Here is a 16,125-nt window from a genome sequence, read left to right as displayed (position 1 = left end):
ACAGACTAACAAACACTACACTCAACGGTCGTGGAGGCCATGGAAGTTCTCAGTGATTATACCAGCTATGACACTATCACCTGATCCGGCACGGGTGCCATATAGGAGCGGACGTTGGAGCATGAGGAAGGACAGAAGAGCGACAAACGAGCAGGACTCACCGTTGAGCAGTAAGACAACCAAACAATGGAAGTAGCCCACTTCTCGCAGCAATGGGTAGATATGGCTTTGCCATTAGAAAACCCTCCCTGCACCTGTATACCCAGCTCCGAAGCTGTACTGGTGTCGCACCAACTCGTGGTACAAAGAATGCTGTTCACTACGGTCAGTCAGCTTATGCAGTGAATAAAAATAACCTTTACTAAGTTACATTGGCCCTTTCTGTATATATGTGGAAGGACGTGCAGGAAACGTGTTTAGGCTGCACCTGCTCGTAATTGAAAAGCCTGTGTTCACAATAGATTCACACTGTAGGTGAGACATAACAAATATATTATCTAAGTCAATATGGTAGGACAGGATCAAAATTGAAATTAACTCTCCAGAGCAGCTAACTTACTGCCTGAGTCCCCGGTATTTTCAGTTCGCCAACTGGAGGCCAATATACCAAGTCACGTCATCCCATACCAGGGTGTAATAAAAAATGTTGGCACCATCACGAGACAGTTTTACTCTGTACCGTCTTGCACATTGTCTCATGTCAAAAAACGTGCTGAAGATCGGAATATGGCACGTGTGTAGGTCAGTTTGCTTCGCAGGTACTGCCAGATTTCATTTCAATTTACGGGATGCGGATATACACTACTGGCCATTAAAATTACTACACCAAAAAGATGACGTGCTACAGACGCGAAATTTAACAGACAAGAAGTAGATGCTGTGATATGCAAATTATTAGGTTTTCAGAGCATTCGCACAAGGTTGGCGCCGGTGGCGACACCTACAACGTGCTGACATGAGGAAAGTTTCCAACCGATTTCTCATACACAAACAGCAGTTGGCCGGCGTTGCCTGGTGAAACGTTGTTGTGATCCGTCGTGTAAGGAGGAGAAATGCGTACCACCACGTTTCCGACTTTGGTAAAGGTCGGGTTGTAGCCTATCGCGATTGCTGTTTATCGTATCGCGACACTGCTGCTCGCGTTGGTCGAGATCCAATGAGTGTTAGATCAATATGGAATCGGTTTGTTCAGGAGGGTAATACGGAACGCCGTGCTGGATCCCAACGGCCTCGTATCACTAGCAGTCGCGATGACAGGCATCTTATCCTCATGGCTGTAACGGATCGTGCAGCCACGTCTCGATCCCTGAGTCAACAGATGGGGATGTTTGCAAGACAACAACCATCTGCACGAACAGTATGACTACGTTTGCAGCAGCATGGACTATCAGCTCGGAGACCATGGCTGCGGTTACCCTTGACGCTGCATCACAGACAGGAGCGCCTGCGATGGTGTACTGAACGACGAACCTGGGTGCACGAATGGCAAAATGCCATTTTTTTCCGATGAATCCAGGTTCTGTTTACAGCATCATGATGGTCGCATCCGTGTTTGGCGACATCGCGGTGAACGCACATTGGAAGCGTGTATTCGTCATCGCAATACTGGCGTACCACCCGACCTGATGGTACGGGGTGCCATTGGTTACTCGTCACGGTCACCTCTTGTTCGCATTGACTGCACTTTGAACAGTAGACGTTACATTTCAGATTTGTTACGACCCGTGGCTCTACCCTTCATTCGATCCCTGCGAAACCCTACATTTCAGCAGGATAATGCACGACCGAATGTTGCAGGTCCTGTACGGGACTTCTTGTATACGGAAAATGTTCGACTGCTGCCCTGACCAGCACATTCTCCAGATCTCTCACCAACCGAAAACGTCTGGTCAATTGTGGCCAAGCAACTGGCTCGTCACAATACGCCAGTCACTACTGTTGATGAACTGTGGTATCGTGTTCAAGCAGCAAGGGTAGCTGTACCTGTACACGCCATCCAAGCTCTGTTTGGCTCAATGTCCAGGCGTGTCAAGGCCGTTATTACGGCCAGAGGTGGTTATTCTGGGTACTGATTTCTCAGGATCTATGCACCCAAATTGCGTGAAAATGTAATCACATGTCAGTTCTAGTATAATGTATTTGCCCAGTGAATACCCGTTTATCATCTGCATTTCTTCTTGCTGTAGCAGTTTTAATGGTCAGTAGTGCATATTATCTATATCAATAGGGTGGGACAGCAACCAAATTGAAATTAACTCTCTCAGAGCAGCTAACTTAGTGGCAGAGTCCTCGGTATTTTCAGTTCGACATCTGGAGGCCTACATACCAAGCCACGTCATCCTGTGCCAGGGTGTAATCAGAAAAGTTGACACCAGTTTAAATGAGGAAGAACTACTGCACGCAACAGTTTCACTCTGTACCGTCTTGCACATTGGCTCATGTCGAAAAAAGGGCTGAAGATCGGAATATGGCTCGCCGTGCAGTTCAGTTTGCTTCGCAGGTACTGACAGATTTTGCTTCTGATTTAGGGGATGCGGATGTGTAAGTCCCTTTTATAAGGCAATGTTTTAATTGTCTGAGATATAAGATGCGTCAAATGCGCGAGCCGACTGCCCCTCCAATCGGCCGCGGTGAGTACACTGCAAGCAGGCGCACGAGGCAGTAAATCTGGAGTGTCCAGAGTACTCGTGCCAGTGGTACGATAAGGATATCACTACTAGGCAAGGTGCCACTTTCCTGGAAGCCGAGATGGCTAACATAGGCCTCCTTCGCTCCTGCGTGATGAAAGCACCTTCCCATTTCTTTTTCTTCAGCCGCACAGATATACAGTCACAAAGCAGCGACGCCAGGCGGCCCGCCAGACATCCACACCCCCGACGGAAGCCACCACCGCCTCTGCACCCAGACACCGTACAACTGAGACTGATCCGCACCAACCCGTCCGCACCAGAACACCACGCCCCCACGTCGCTGAACAACTCTTGTAACGTAAGTTCCACTCTGTAAATGGAAACAGTCAGACCGTCTGCTCCAGTGTCACTTACATAACAAGGAAAATTTTTAAAGTGGTTCTTCGGCTTCCTCGGCATACTTCATGTCGAAATAGTTGACGGCTGAACTGCCGGATGTCGGTGTCGGTTTCCATTGGACGCGGACATCTGCGGTCAGCTGTTTCTACAAACTTTTTAATCTTATCACACCGGTAATTCAAGAAATCCAAACGGCACCACAAGGGCCAGTTATTTCCATAGCGATACGCCAGATTTTACAGGAAATTCTGACTCAGTAAAACGGCAATTAAAACTCTACAGTGGAAAGCCAGGTCGGTCATTTCCAGCAGAGAAATCTAGCAAAGAGAATTACTTTCACAAAACATGTACATCGCAGATATATCAGAAATTCGGCTTAAATCACATTCATTGTGCTCGCTCACAGGCTTCCACATCTTTCGTGAAGAAAGGTACGAGGGAAAAGGCGGAGTTGGGCTGTTCGTTAGATCCTCAGTTCCTGCTCCTGCAGTTACGTCAACCACACATACCTAACAGGATTTCAGGTTGTTGCGGCCCGCACTCGCTTCAAGACTTTGGATATAGTCGCACTATACAGTCCTCCATGAATCAAAATCGAATTTGATGAGTGTCATACAATGGTTGATCAGCACGACCCCTTTCCTGTTTTGTGGAGGCTGTAGTGCGCACGATACCATCTGCGGATGCGAAATGAATGACAGATATGGAGACGCTCTGTTTTGGACGTAATAGACGAATGCAGTTTTACTTATTCTGAACAACGACTGCCCATCTACATTCTGGCGCCTGCAAGACGTTTGTCTGCAAAACATAGCACTTTGTTTCGTAGAATATCTCCCAAGAATTTAAATGGTAGGTTTGCCCCTACTCGCTGGTGTCTGATCATTTTACTATTCGAATAACTGCGATAAATGAGAGTGATCCAGGTCCATACCTCCCGTCATCAAAATAGAAAAAGCGTAAAGCAGACTCGGAGGCGTATAAAACGTAAATCAAGGAACAGTTTCATGCAGGTTTCTTGAACGGCCCGCAAACGAACTTTACAACCTGTTAATTTCCCTAATAAATGAGGCGCTCATATTTTCCAAATTCAAAGTCAAACCACCCCAGAGGCAGGAAGGTCTTTCAGTTCCATGAAGGGATGGTGACTGCTCAATAGAAGTTGTTAAACGAAAGCTTACTTACAACATCTCGAACAGAGAACGCATCTGGGCGAGTTTTCTCAGTTACAAACAGGTGGCTGCCGCTACCAAACTGTTTTTGAAGCAGAGAAGAAAACGTTCACCAGAGAAATGCCGTTGTCATCGGTTTGTTCCACCTTACACAAATTACAAAACAGATCCCCATTGAGTAAAGGTTTACATGGCTGGCTGGATGACTTTGCACAAACTGCGCGTCCCCATCCCTGAATAACTGCCAACGGCGGATCCTGCTTCTCCTTCGTCCCTGAGATCTACGCAGTCATTACCGACTCCATATCAGTTCTCAGAACTGCGGAGGGTCTTAAAAGGTACCAGCAATGCTGCTCCAGGATAGGACATCCACTATAAAATGATGGCCTATTTGCCGAACGAAGCCTTGTACATATTGTTAGACATCTACAATCATTTATGGGAGCCAGGCAATTTTCAGGACAAGTGGCGCATTTACGAAATTGTTCTCACACTCAGTCCCAGAAAAGACCCAGATTTGGGCAGTTCATACCGTACCATCGCTTTTTCTTCTTGCGTGTTAAAAACATCAGAATGGATCATGGAACGCCGTTTGTAATGGTGGTTTGAGAGGAACACCTTTCTGCCCACATCTCGTAATGAATTTCGAAAAGGAACAGCCACCATAGACTGCCTAAGCCTCTTAACTACCGGCATTGTACTTATTTATGCATCTAATGGTTATCTGACGGTACTGTTTTTCGATGTTTCAGTGCTTCTGACAGTGTCGCCGTGAACGTCGTGATACGGAAGCTCCAGACATTGGGTATGCGAGACCTCATTACTCACTGTCTTTACTCTCTCTCACTGCCCTTACTCTCTCCTATGGCAACGTGTAATCTGTGTCAGACAATAGGACAATACCTTGCATGGGCCGCGTCTACTCTACAGACGACTGCCTCTACGCTCCATATTAAGTCTCGGTCTTTATGCAGTATACTTGTCAGACCTTAGCAGAGTTTTTGGTTTATCAGCAAAAGTTATAATGTAAGCCGCTAACATCTGCATGCACACCGTTTCTCTCTGCTTGAGGATGACGCTAAGGTGGATGGATGGAGTGACGTAGGTGGTGTATTCGTGGACGTGCAGAGCTGGACTAAATCTGGCAGATATCAAATATTCGGCTGTTGTGTTTACACGGCAGTGATGAACTATAACAACGCCCGAGATAAGATTAGGGCATTTTACTATTCCATCAAGAAGCTCAATCAAATGGCTTGGACTCTTTGTCGACAGCAGACTGACGTGGGCAAGCCAAGTGGAATATTTGATTTCCAAGGTCTGTCGATCACTCAACATCCTACGATTGCCATCTCGCGTATAGTTGGGAGCATATTTTACAATCCTGCTCCCACTTCAGTGTGGAATATGTTGATCTATACTCGATTATGAGTGCGCGTTATATGGGAATGCCTCGATATATCTACTAACAAAGATCGATACTCTGCGGTACCGTGCCCTACTCATCCGTCTTGAATTCTGCGTCCGTTGATGTGCTTTTGGTGGAAGCAAGGGAGATACCCCTTCAATTCCGGATGACTATCTTGACTCAATAAAAAAAAAGAAAAAAGAACAGTGTGTGAATTCCTAAAGGACCAAACTGCTGAGGTCATCAGTCCCTAGACTTACACACTATTTAAACTATCTTAAACTAACTTACGCTAAGGACAATATACACACCCATGCCCGGGCGAGGACTCGAGCCTTCGGCAGGAGGGGCCGAAAATTCGTGACAGGACGCCTCTAACCGCTTGACCACTCCGCGCGGCCTATCTTGGCTCAGAAATTCATCCCTAGTAGAGCAGCACAAACAGTTCATCCTTTTCTCCAAACTCTTAACTGCTTCATTGAGGACAACGGATACGTCGACAGGATTCGAAAGAGTAGTTTATCGTTGTATACGGCGTACTAGACTACCAGCCCATAATGCTCTATCAGCACAGAGGGACGAAGGACTTCTACTACTTCTACTGGCGTTTCCAATCTGATTCCATCAATGTGGTCATCGCCGATCAAAATATTCACTGACGTCTCCAAAAACAAGAGGGGGCACCGGCTTTGCTTACTTCTGCGGAGATCCGCTACCTTGGGCTATGTTTCCATATTCACTGCCGAAGTTCTTCAAATGGAGGAAGCCCTTCAATATGCGGCAAATCAGTTCGACGACTTCCTTATTGTCACGGATTCGAGGAGTGCACTGGAGAATCTGCAGCACTGGGGCTCCAAAACTAACCATCAAGTGCTCAATATAATTAAGTTAAACTATCAGTGTGAAAGTCTACATAAATAAGTTCAGTTATTATGAATCAAGGAACATTCTGGTATCTCATGCAGCGAGATGGTGACCCAATGATGATATGTTGCTAGTGTAAAGAAACAGACCACAAAGAGTGGTCAGAGACTTGGGAGATCTCACAAAAGTCCAAAAGAAGACATTAGGCCGCAATACAGCCGAGTAATCCCCGAAAAACCTGGTTCTCCCAAATCAGTGCATGTAGACGTCATACCACTAATATACCACGCATCCGGCTGGGTCACGGTTGTCACCCTCACATCGATATAGGACAAGTTTAGCCATCTCCATACTGCGAAGATCACTCAGCTGATACTGCAGACCTCAACCACGTCACATTAGGGTGATCACGCTATAGCGTATAACGCTGCAGCTTTCTTACGACCTTGATCACAGCCGGAGTTCCCCAACCTACATCTCTGACGAAACTGTTTCGAGAGCTCACCACAATGGACTACGTCAGTGGTGTCCAGTTTCTGCAAGAAGCGGATATTCAATTATAAGTCCGATACAAAAGTTCCAGCATAGGAAGTTGCGATATATGGACTGTGTTGAGAATGAGAATGTACAGAGTGTAGAATAACCTTTACCTGCGATTAATATAAGTTCTCATGTCTATACTGTGTATTGTACACCAAATCTGTAGTTACTCAATCCTCTGCCTAAATAGTTAATTCAAAGGCCAATGAATTATGTTAAGGGAAAAAAAATGCCGCGACAAACACTCCCTGCTATGAAACAACAATGCTCAGGGCACAAACGTACGTTGAAGATGAAAGCGGTAGGAGTGGCGGAGATTAACAGAAGCTCGAGTTTCTGTTTGGTAAAGAAAAGATTAAACTGATCAGCGTATGGTGCAGGTCAAGACGACCCCCTAATTTCAGGCACGAAGTTTCGGGAGAAAACGTCGTCTTGGATTAGGAGATATACGGTAGGTACGAGCGAACGCTTCTGCATTTTGTAAATAGCAAAACACGACGCAGTGGGTTTCTCATTGACAAATCCAATTTCAGTGTTACTGTCCTGTCCACCGATCATTTCATGCCTCTCGTTAAATGGAGAAAGATGTAGCTGTACACCCCGGGATTCGATCACTGCAGAGACTATCGCGATGGCGGTTAATCAGTCGAGGATACTGGTGCTTGCGTCGCGTTTGTCAGGATGTGGGGTTGTTTCCCCCAAGTCCACACGAATAATGTGACGACATATGGGGGACGAGAGACATTGTTGGTTTTACCTTGACGCGACTGTTGCGGGAGGGGGGATGACAGTGGTTCGCCCATCAACAGAACGGACACAGCAGTGGCTCCGTGTCGCTTTCCTGACGATAACTGTTCGACATACGACATCAAGATACGCATATCCGCGTGCGCAGGCTTCGAGGAGAAAGACAGTTGCCACACTGCATTCGTCAAGGTCGTACAAGCTCCGAGTCTGCTATGAGGGTTGGAGTCGCCCATGGAATTCAACACGATAGTAGATAGAATGAGATTTTCACCCTGCAGCGGAGTGTGCGCTGATATGAAACTTCCTGGCAGATTAAAACTGTGTGCCCGACCGAGACTCGAACTCGGGGCCTTTGCCTTTCGCGGGCAAGTGCTCTACCAACTGAGCTACCGAAGCACGACTCACGCCCGGTACTCACAGCTTTACTTCTGCCAGTACCTCGTCTCCTACCTTCCCAACTTCACAGAAGCTCTCCTGCGAACCTTGCAGAACTAGCACTCCTGGAAGAGTGCTAGTTCTGCAAGGTTCGCAGGAGAGCTTCTGTGAAGTTGGGAAGGTAGGAGACGAGGTACTGGCAGAAGTAAAGCTGTGAGTACCGGGCGTGAGTCGTGCTTCGGTAGCTCAATTGGTAGAGCACTTGCCCGCGAAAGGCAAAGGTCCCGAGTTCGAGTCTCGGTCGGGCACACAGTTTTAATCTGCCAGGAAGTTTCACGATAGTAGATAATTTAGGTAGTAGGATATGGGTGTGCCCTACTTCTAAGATCTCCGTGACATTGTCTTTCAACAATATGACTCACGGCCGCATGTCTCCTGTGCTGTCCGGACTTACCTCGATACAGGGGATTCGCCTGTTGCTCTGGCCAACATGTTCTCAAGATCTCTTAACCACTGACTACATCTGGTCATAGGTTGCCGACAGAAAGGCATGAAAGCACTCGCGAGACACCACACTTGATGAGACGCCTTACATAACATACCTGTATGCTGTTATTTGACACTGTCAAATCGGAAGACAGGCAAGTTCAGGGACTGAGGGTTCCGTACAAACTTAATTATACAGGCTGAACATTAATAAAACAGACAACTGCAGGGACAGATTCCTGACTGAAAATGGAGGACAAGGAGGGTCCTATGGACATGTGGCCGGAAATGCACCGTTGTCACCGTATACGTCACAGACGAATGTAAGCTCCTCTGATCACCTTCACTGACTGCAGGTAATAGGGATTATAGCGGCTGTCATGCCCGGATTTTTGTTCCGAGTTTTGTCTCAATATCCTGTGTAACCCAGTCTTCCAGATCTGGTGTACGCACATTCAGCCGCCTCTCTCAGCACGTTATTCCGCCTGAAAGGACCCATGATCACACAAACGTCCAAAGACGGCTTGAAATGTTTTATGATGTTGTTGGTGTCTGTAGGGTACTGGTTTTGGTTTAGCCGTGCTGTCTCTCGACCATCTCCATTTGTTTGGCTATACACGGCTTGTTCGCGTCATGAATAACAGACAATAATGCTGCCTACAGAACACCGCGTCAGTCACGCAGCTTCCAGACACATATGGAAGGCATAATACGTGTTCAGAAGAACTTACATTCGTCAGTACCATGTACGGTGGCAACGATGCATTCCCGGACACATGTTCATATGACCTTTTTTCTTCAATTTCCAGTCAGGAATCCGTCCCTGCAGTTTGCTGGTTTTATTAATGGTCATGCTGTGCATATATAATGTTCATGCTGTGCATCGAGAATGAAGAACCTAGACGATTTTTTACCAGTTGTCGAGGGTCAAGATACTGGGACCAGGAAATCCACCACTTCCAAGAGTTTTCTTAATTGATAAGTTTGCAGTCAGATAACAACTGAGAATTTTTTTCGTGTGATATAATTAAAATTAACAGTTTTAGGATTTTCTCCTTTACTTGTACTGAAAAACTATGATTCTTGCCAAATTTCGTGATTCTTGTTCAATGGGAAGTATACTATAGATTTTGATGAGTGAGTTTGCAAGTATCAAAATATGTTCCTTGAAATTACTGCAACCAGACGCCTTTTGTTTCAGTCTTCAATTTTTAGTATCCCATTGCCGGTTTCGAACCGCCTAGCGTTTCATCATAACATAGAACATATGTATTGCTTTCAGCAGTGTGAGAGTCGTGTAGCTGTGGCAAGATGTGTAAACGAAACTTGTAACCATTGACTGTGGCACAGATGTGTACACCTGTAAGAACATATGGTGACGTGAACTTCCGTGAGTCTGTTGAAATGTAAGCAAGTGCACAGAGGATGGCTATTTATAGCCGAACTCTTGATATGCTAGAATAATGAAAACTAATGGCATTGCGACTGTGTGCTGTGTGGCTCTCCTTCCTTAGAGTCCACGGTCGCTATGCACAACGGTTGCTGATGGAATCAATGTTGCATACATAAGCATACTTGTTAAGTCGTATGAAGCTATAACAATACCTGACGTAGGTCGTCGTGGTTACAGAATTTTCAACGTTAGCCGTATATAAATCCACTGTTCATATTGCCATGCTTGGGTCGAGGGAAAGATGTCCTCACTCGCAATGCTACCTACATGAACAAAGAAGTAGACGTACGACGGCTGTCAGAGAGTTGGCAGCATATGTAACGTCATTGCTACACGAGAACTCTAATTGCCAGATGGCGATAATAACCATCAAAGTTTGACAAAGTCACGACGTAAAATACAAGAAGGGTGAAAAGATATCAATTACAAGATTCGCTGATGACATTGCTGTCCTCACTGAAAGTGAAGGAGAAATACAGGTTGTGCTGAATGGCTTCAAATGGTTCTGAGGTCATCAGCACCCTAGAACTTAGAACTACTTGAACTTGACTAACCTAAGGACATCACATACATCCATGCCAGAGGCAGGACTCGAACCTGCACCCGTAGCGTTCACGAGAGTCCTGACTGAAGCGCCTAGAATTGCTCGGCCACATCGGCCGGCTGTGTTGAAATTAATGAACTGTCTAGCGCGTACAAAATATGTATTGGATGGAGAATTAGTGGATGAACTAGTGCTACAGAATATGTATTGAGCGTAAAGCGAAAAAAGATGAAAGTAATGTGAAACAGCAGAAAGAACAGCGAGAAACTTGACATCAGAATCTGGGATCACCAAGTAGACGAAGTTAAATAATTCTGTTACCTAGGCAGCAAAATAAACGGTGAGGACGGAGTAAGGAGGACATAAAAAGCGGAGAAGCACTGACAAAGAGGCCATTAGTGACCAGAATCATACTAGTCTGAATCATAGTCCTTAATTACAGGAAGAAATTAATGAGAATATATGTTTGGGACATTAGTGGTGCTGAAACATGGACTATAGGGAAACCGGAACAGAAGAGAATCAAAGCATTTGAGATGTGGTGTCGAAAATTAGTTAGACTGATAAAATAAACAATGGGGACGTTCTCCGCAGAATCGGCGACTAAAGGAATATACGGAAAATACTGACAAGAAGAAGGGACAGGATGATGGTACACCTAGGCGTCAGAGAATAACTTTCATGATGCTACTGGGGGATGTGTAGGGTAAAACGTGTAGAGGGAGACAGAGACTGGAATACAACCAGCAAATAATTGAGAACGTAGGTTGCAGGTGCTACACTGAGGTGAAAAAGTTGGCACAGGAGAGGAATTCGTGGTTGCTTTATTTACAGACCAGTAAACATATGGATAACACCTAAGTGGTACAACTGAGACATTAGGTATTGCATTAAGGACGGTTACAAGGATCGAACTTTATGAATAGAATCATAGTATCTTACACTTAGGTATTGTAGAATATCTTATCAAACAATAACATATACAATACATGTCACAATACTAGTTACCTGATCAACAATAATCATTATTTCTGTTTATTTTGTTATACATGTTCGCGAAGCCAGTCATATTCGAACCAGAGGACATAGGCATATGTAAAACCCTAACGAACGTTAAGGTCTAGGTGTTACATATTCAACATATACATACCGAATAAAGAAGCAAACAGCTGAAGTTACATAACGATGAAACCAGAGTTTTAGTTGCCCAGTAAAATCCACATTAAATGTGGTCGTTATTACGAAACCCAACAAGCAACAAGGAAACACCTGTAAATGTCACCTAAGCTCAGCTCTGGTCGATTGCCCATTGGGAAGGTGACATTCTTGTCGCCACTGGTGGCAGCTTTGCGTACTAGTTTTCACACTCTGTATACTTGCAAACTGCATAGAGATAATCATGTACTCCTCCTGTTAGACTGTACACGGAAAATTAATCAAACTTTGCTGTTTTGGTACCTTTGCTGGTGTTGAAATTTTAATCGCCTGCAGTTTATGTGGAGTGATCGGCAGACTATAAAAGAAACAAGTGAATTAGGTCTCTAAGGTGACAAGGTAAAGTGTGGTATGTTTGTGGTACGCAGAATTACATCAGCTGAACACTGTAGTGAGTGAAAATTACACTGCCAGAAAAAATTTGTACACCCTTTTAGAAGTTTTCAGTTCACTCAAGATTCATTGTTACAACAGTGAATATCGAGTGCATGAAATAATCACATTTACAGATCAATAGAACATGCTGTTCTGAAGTACCCATGCTGGAAGACAAATATTATTCCGGAGTGTAGCCTCGATTGGGTGGAATGAAGGCACTGATTCTGGCATACAGTCCATCAAACAAATGGTGAATACTGTCCTGCTCTACCTATTCACGTAGTTCTGTGAGAGTTGTCGGTTAACAGGTCGCACGAGTCACTTCTCGTCTTATCATATCACACGGGTGCACGATTGGAGACGTGTTTGGAGACTGTGCTAGCCAGGGAAGTTGCTGCACGACCTGCAGCGCAAGTGGACTTTCACAGGCAGTGTGTGGGCGAGCATCATCCTGCTAGAACAACACATCATATTCCTGTTGCAAGAACAGCAGAAGAACGGGTCAAACAACGTTCTGTATGTGGCGAGCACTGGTTAGCGTCCTTTCTAGAAACACTAGAGGTGAACGGAAGTTGTAGCTTATCGCATTCCAGGGTTGGGGCCAGTGTATCTTAGACAAATGCACTCTAGACAGCAGTCACCACCTCAACGTCAGATGCGAAAGCAGTCATTACTTGAAAGCAAGCAGAAGCTTGTTTTATCGCTGATGATCACGGCGCGCCATTTCATATTGAAAGTGGTCATCTGACGGCACCAGCCGAGGTGTGCACGTCGATGCTGGCGTGGGTGGAAGACGGGCCAGAGGTACTCTCACTAGCAACTGATTCACAACAATTACTTTTGACTGTCTGGGCTGACAGGCCCTCTTACATGTCCTGTGGTAGCTGTACGATCTGCCACTGTAGCCCTTACAATAAGAAGATGCTGGTGGACGTCTGCTCCATGTACGTCCAGAACCACGTCCACGGGGAGAATGTTCACATGACCACTGATACCAGCATCGTTGCAAAACTGACGCACTCAAGTTGTTAGTTCTCCGAAAGGACCATTCCGCCATTCCAGAATTTGACCTCTTTCAAACCCGGTCATTTGGGTGTATGAAGTACGAGTGCGTTTCCGTGGAATGGTTGCCTGCTTGCTTCACAGTTGGCACCACATTGAGCCTTCTGGGTGTGAACGTTCCCTTTTAAAGGGTAGACACAGATGGCGCTGAACCATAACCATTGCATCTACTGTCTCCAGGTGGAATAAGTTTAAACCGTTATTGTAAAAAATCGATGACGTCTCTATCAGCAGCGACACTACCCTTTGTCAGCTTCACTCACTTTGATTTGCGGCCAGACGTGAGGAAGGGCTAGGAAATTGCCGCAACTGGAAAGCGACTGCGGGTATCTAATCAACTTCGACCCCGTCGCCGGAGCCACGAGGGGCGGTGCTGCCCCTGCAGTAATAAGCGGCGGCGTATCAATATTTGTTGTCAGCGGCGGCGGCACCGATCGTTTCCGTGGGCGGCGCGCGGTCCTCCACCCCCGACCTCGTCCCCTATTGCGGTGCGCACACACCAGCCGCCCCCGCCACCGCCGTCCTGTCCCCAGAGAGCCTCCGAGCGGTCCTCAATTACTGACAGGCGGCGAGAGGCGGCCGCCGAGCTGTTTGCATAAATATTGTCGCCGCGGCGGCGCGTCGCCAACTCGAGTAATTAACAGGCCGGCCGCACCCCGCGTCTTACGCACCGTTGCCCAGGGCTACGGCGTCGGAAGCGGGAGGCGCCGGCCCTGAAGTCTGCGGACCGGGTGGGCTTTTATTTACATGGGGACCGCGTGGGTGGCGGACAGTGGTCAACGACTGCAGTCGAGCTCCCCAGCTCACGCTTCGTTGCGAACGAAGTGGACCGTACACGGCAAAGACTTCCGTGAAGCGACAGCATCTAATGACACACAGTCTCTATGGACACTGCTGTGTATCATCGCTCACTCTCCTATGCTGTATAATGGGTATAGTACGTGTAACGGAACTGAAATGATGGTGGGCTGACAGTAATTTGGAGCCCCCGCGTCAGAAACGGGCGCGCTGGTGTGAGACTGCCAGGGAGTGCACCCTGATGCCATCTATTGGCGAAACTGGGAATTAGCGCTGTCTCAGACAATGCGCTAAGCTCTCGGAGTCAAATGTATTCTTTTTCTTGGTAATTATAAGTTATTAGTGTATGATTTAATGTTATAAAGCGCTAGTTCAAAAATGGCTCTGAGCACTATGGGACTCAACTGCTGAGGTCATTAGTCCCCTAGAACTTAGAACTAGTTAAACGTAACTAACCTAAGGACATCACAAACATCCATGCCCGTGGCAGGATTCGAACCTGCGACCGTAGGGGTCTCGCGGTTCCAGACTGCAGCGCCTTTAACCGCACGGCCACTTCGGCCGGCATAAAGCGCTAGTAGTAAATTATTATGACTGGTATGAACTCCAGGGTAATAAATATAAATATTCTTAAATACTAAATGATTTCGGTGAAAAGGTGGTAGGGGAACGCCCCCACTCTTGGTGATACGAGCGTAGCTAGAGGTAGCTGGAGACACAGGGACTGAACAATGGAATGGCCTGGGGAGTGTTGACGTGAGCGGACGTGCGTAACTGTGCTCACGCAAAAGTGATTGTGCAACAGCGAAGTGGCGAATATCGTCGCCGTTTGTGGAGTGGAACGCGACGAATGGTTGTCGAAGCCGTCTCTATGCTACTGGGGCTGAGTGTAAGAGTTCTTGCGCCCAGATTTTATGGCGGACGTGCAGTAGCTTATACGAGTGCTACAGCTCGTAGTTCCAGCCGCCATTAAGGGCATGAGGCGTGAAGAGCTGCGTTAGCGACATGCATCCCAGCACCAGCACCGACACGTCTACCCAAGGCAAGACTGCTTGAAATTGTTAAGTCGAACTTTGTATACATGTAAAAGGAGAATACCAGTTTTCTTTTGTGCAAGTGCAGAGGACAGAATATAGTAATGAGTAAAATTACGACGCATGTTTTTCATTGTAAAGTGTAGTAACCTGAAACATAGTGTAGTGAAATCAGACTGAGGCCACCATCGCCTCTTTCATTTACAATTCTTTTGGTTGTAGAATACTTTAGCGTTTAAGAATGTAGAAAAGAGCAATGGTCACACCAGAATGAGTCGCCTATTTATAGTTACTTAAAATTTTCTGAGTAACCTTTCAAGTAAAGTCACTTAACTAATTCTATAGCAATTGTCCAAAGAGTAATATCCCAAAATCATTAAATAAGTTGAAGGGTAGAAGTTTGTTAACCTAAGTTGCTTAAATTGTCTTGGTGGTAATTACCAAGCCAACTCACAGAAATTGAGAGAGTATTTGCTTTGTAGAATCACCTAGAATGATCGGAAATAGTAATATTCAGAAATAAGTTTAAAATTCAACTCAAGCCGTTTCACTTTGAAACGAGCCAAAAAATTGATTTATTCTTTTGCTCCTTCAGAGCTGGCGACCGTAGTTATAAGTATTTTCAGGAGGATTCGACGGTAAGTTTGCTGCTCTCGTCGTGCTGATAGGGTTATCTACTGCTGCTAGCAGCGGTGATTGGATACATAAGCTCACTACCAAGTTAAGTGGGTCAGGTAGGCAGTGTTACCGTGTGAACTGTAGGGCACTGTAGGCCGTGGATCGAACCCGTTCAATCATCACAGCTCTTTGAGAAATAGTCCGGTTAGGAGTGTACTAATCCAATAGGTAAATACTGGCGAGTAACGGTCAAAAATGTATACGCAAGTGAATTTAGCAAGGTCCATGTAGCACCTAGTTAATGTGGTGTAATGGCGAGGGTAGGAGTGGAGCAAAAGTGAGCTGAGCTTGTGGCAGCTGTGCTGTCTTCAAAGATTAATAACGTGAATTCACTACTAACTC

The sequence above is a fragment of the Schistocerca piceifrons genome, chromosome 4 (genome assembly GCF_021461385.2).
Source record: "Schistocerca piceifrons isolate TAMUIC-IGC-003096 chromosome 4, iqSchPice1.1, whole genome shotgun sequence".
NCBI lineage: Eukaryota > Metazoa > Arthropoda > Insecta > Orthoptera > Acrididae > Schistocerca > Schistocerca piceifrons.
This window is presented reverse-complemented; position numbering follows the sequence as displayed.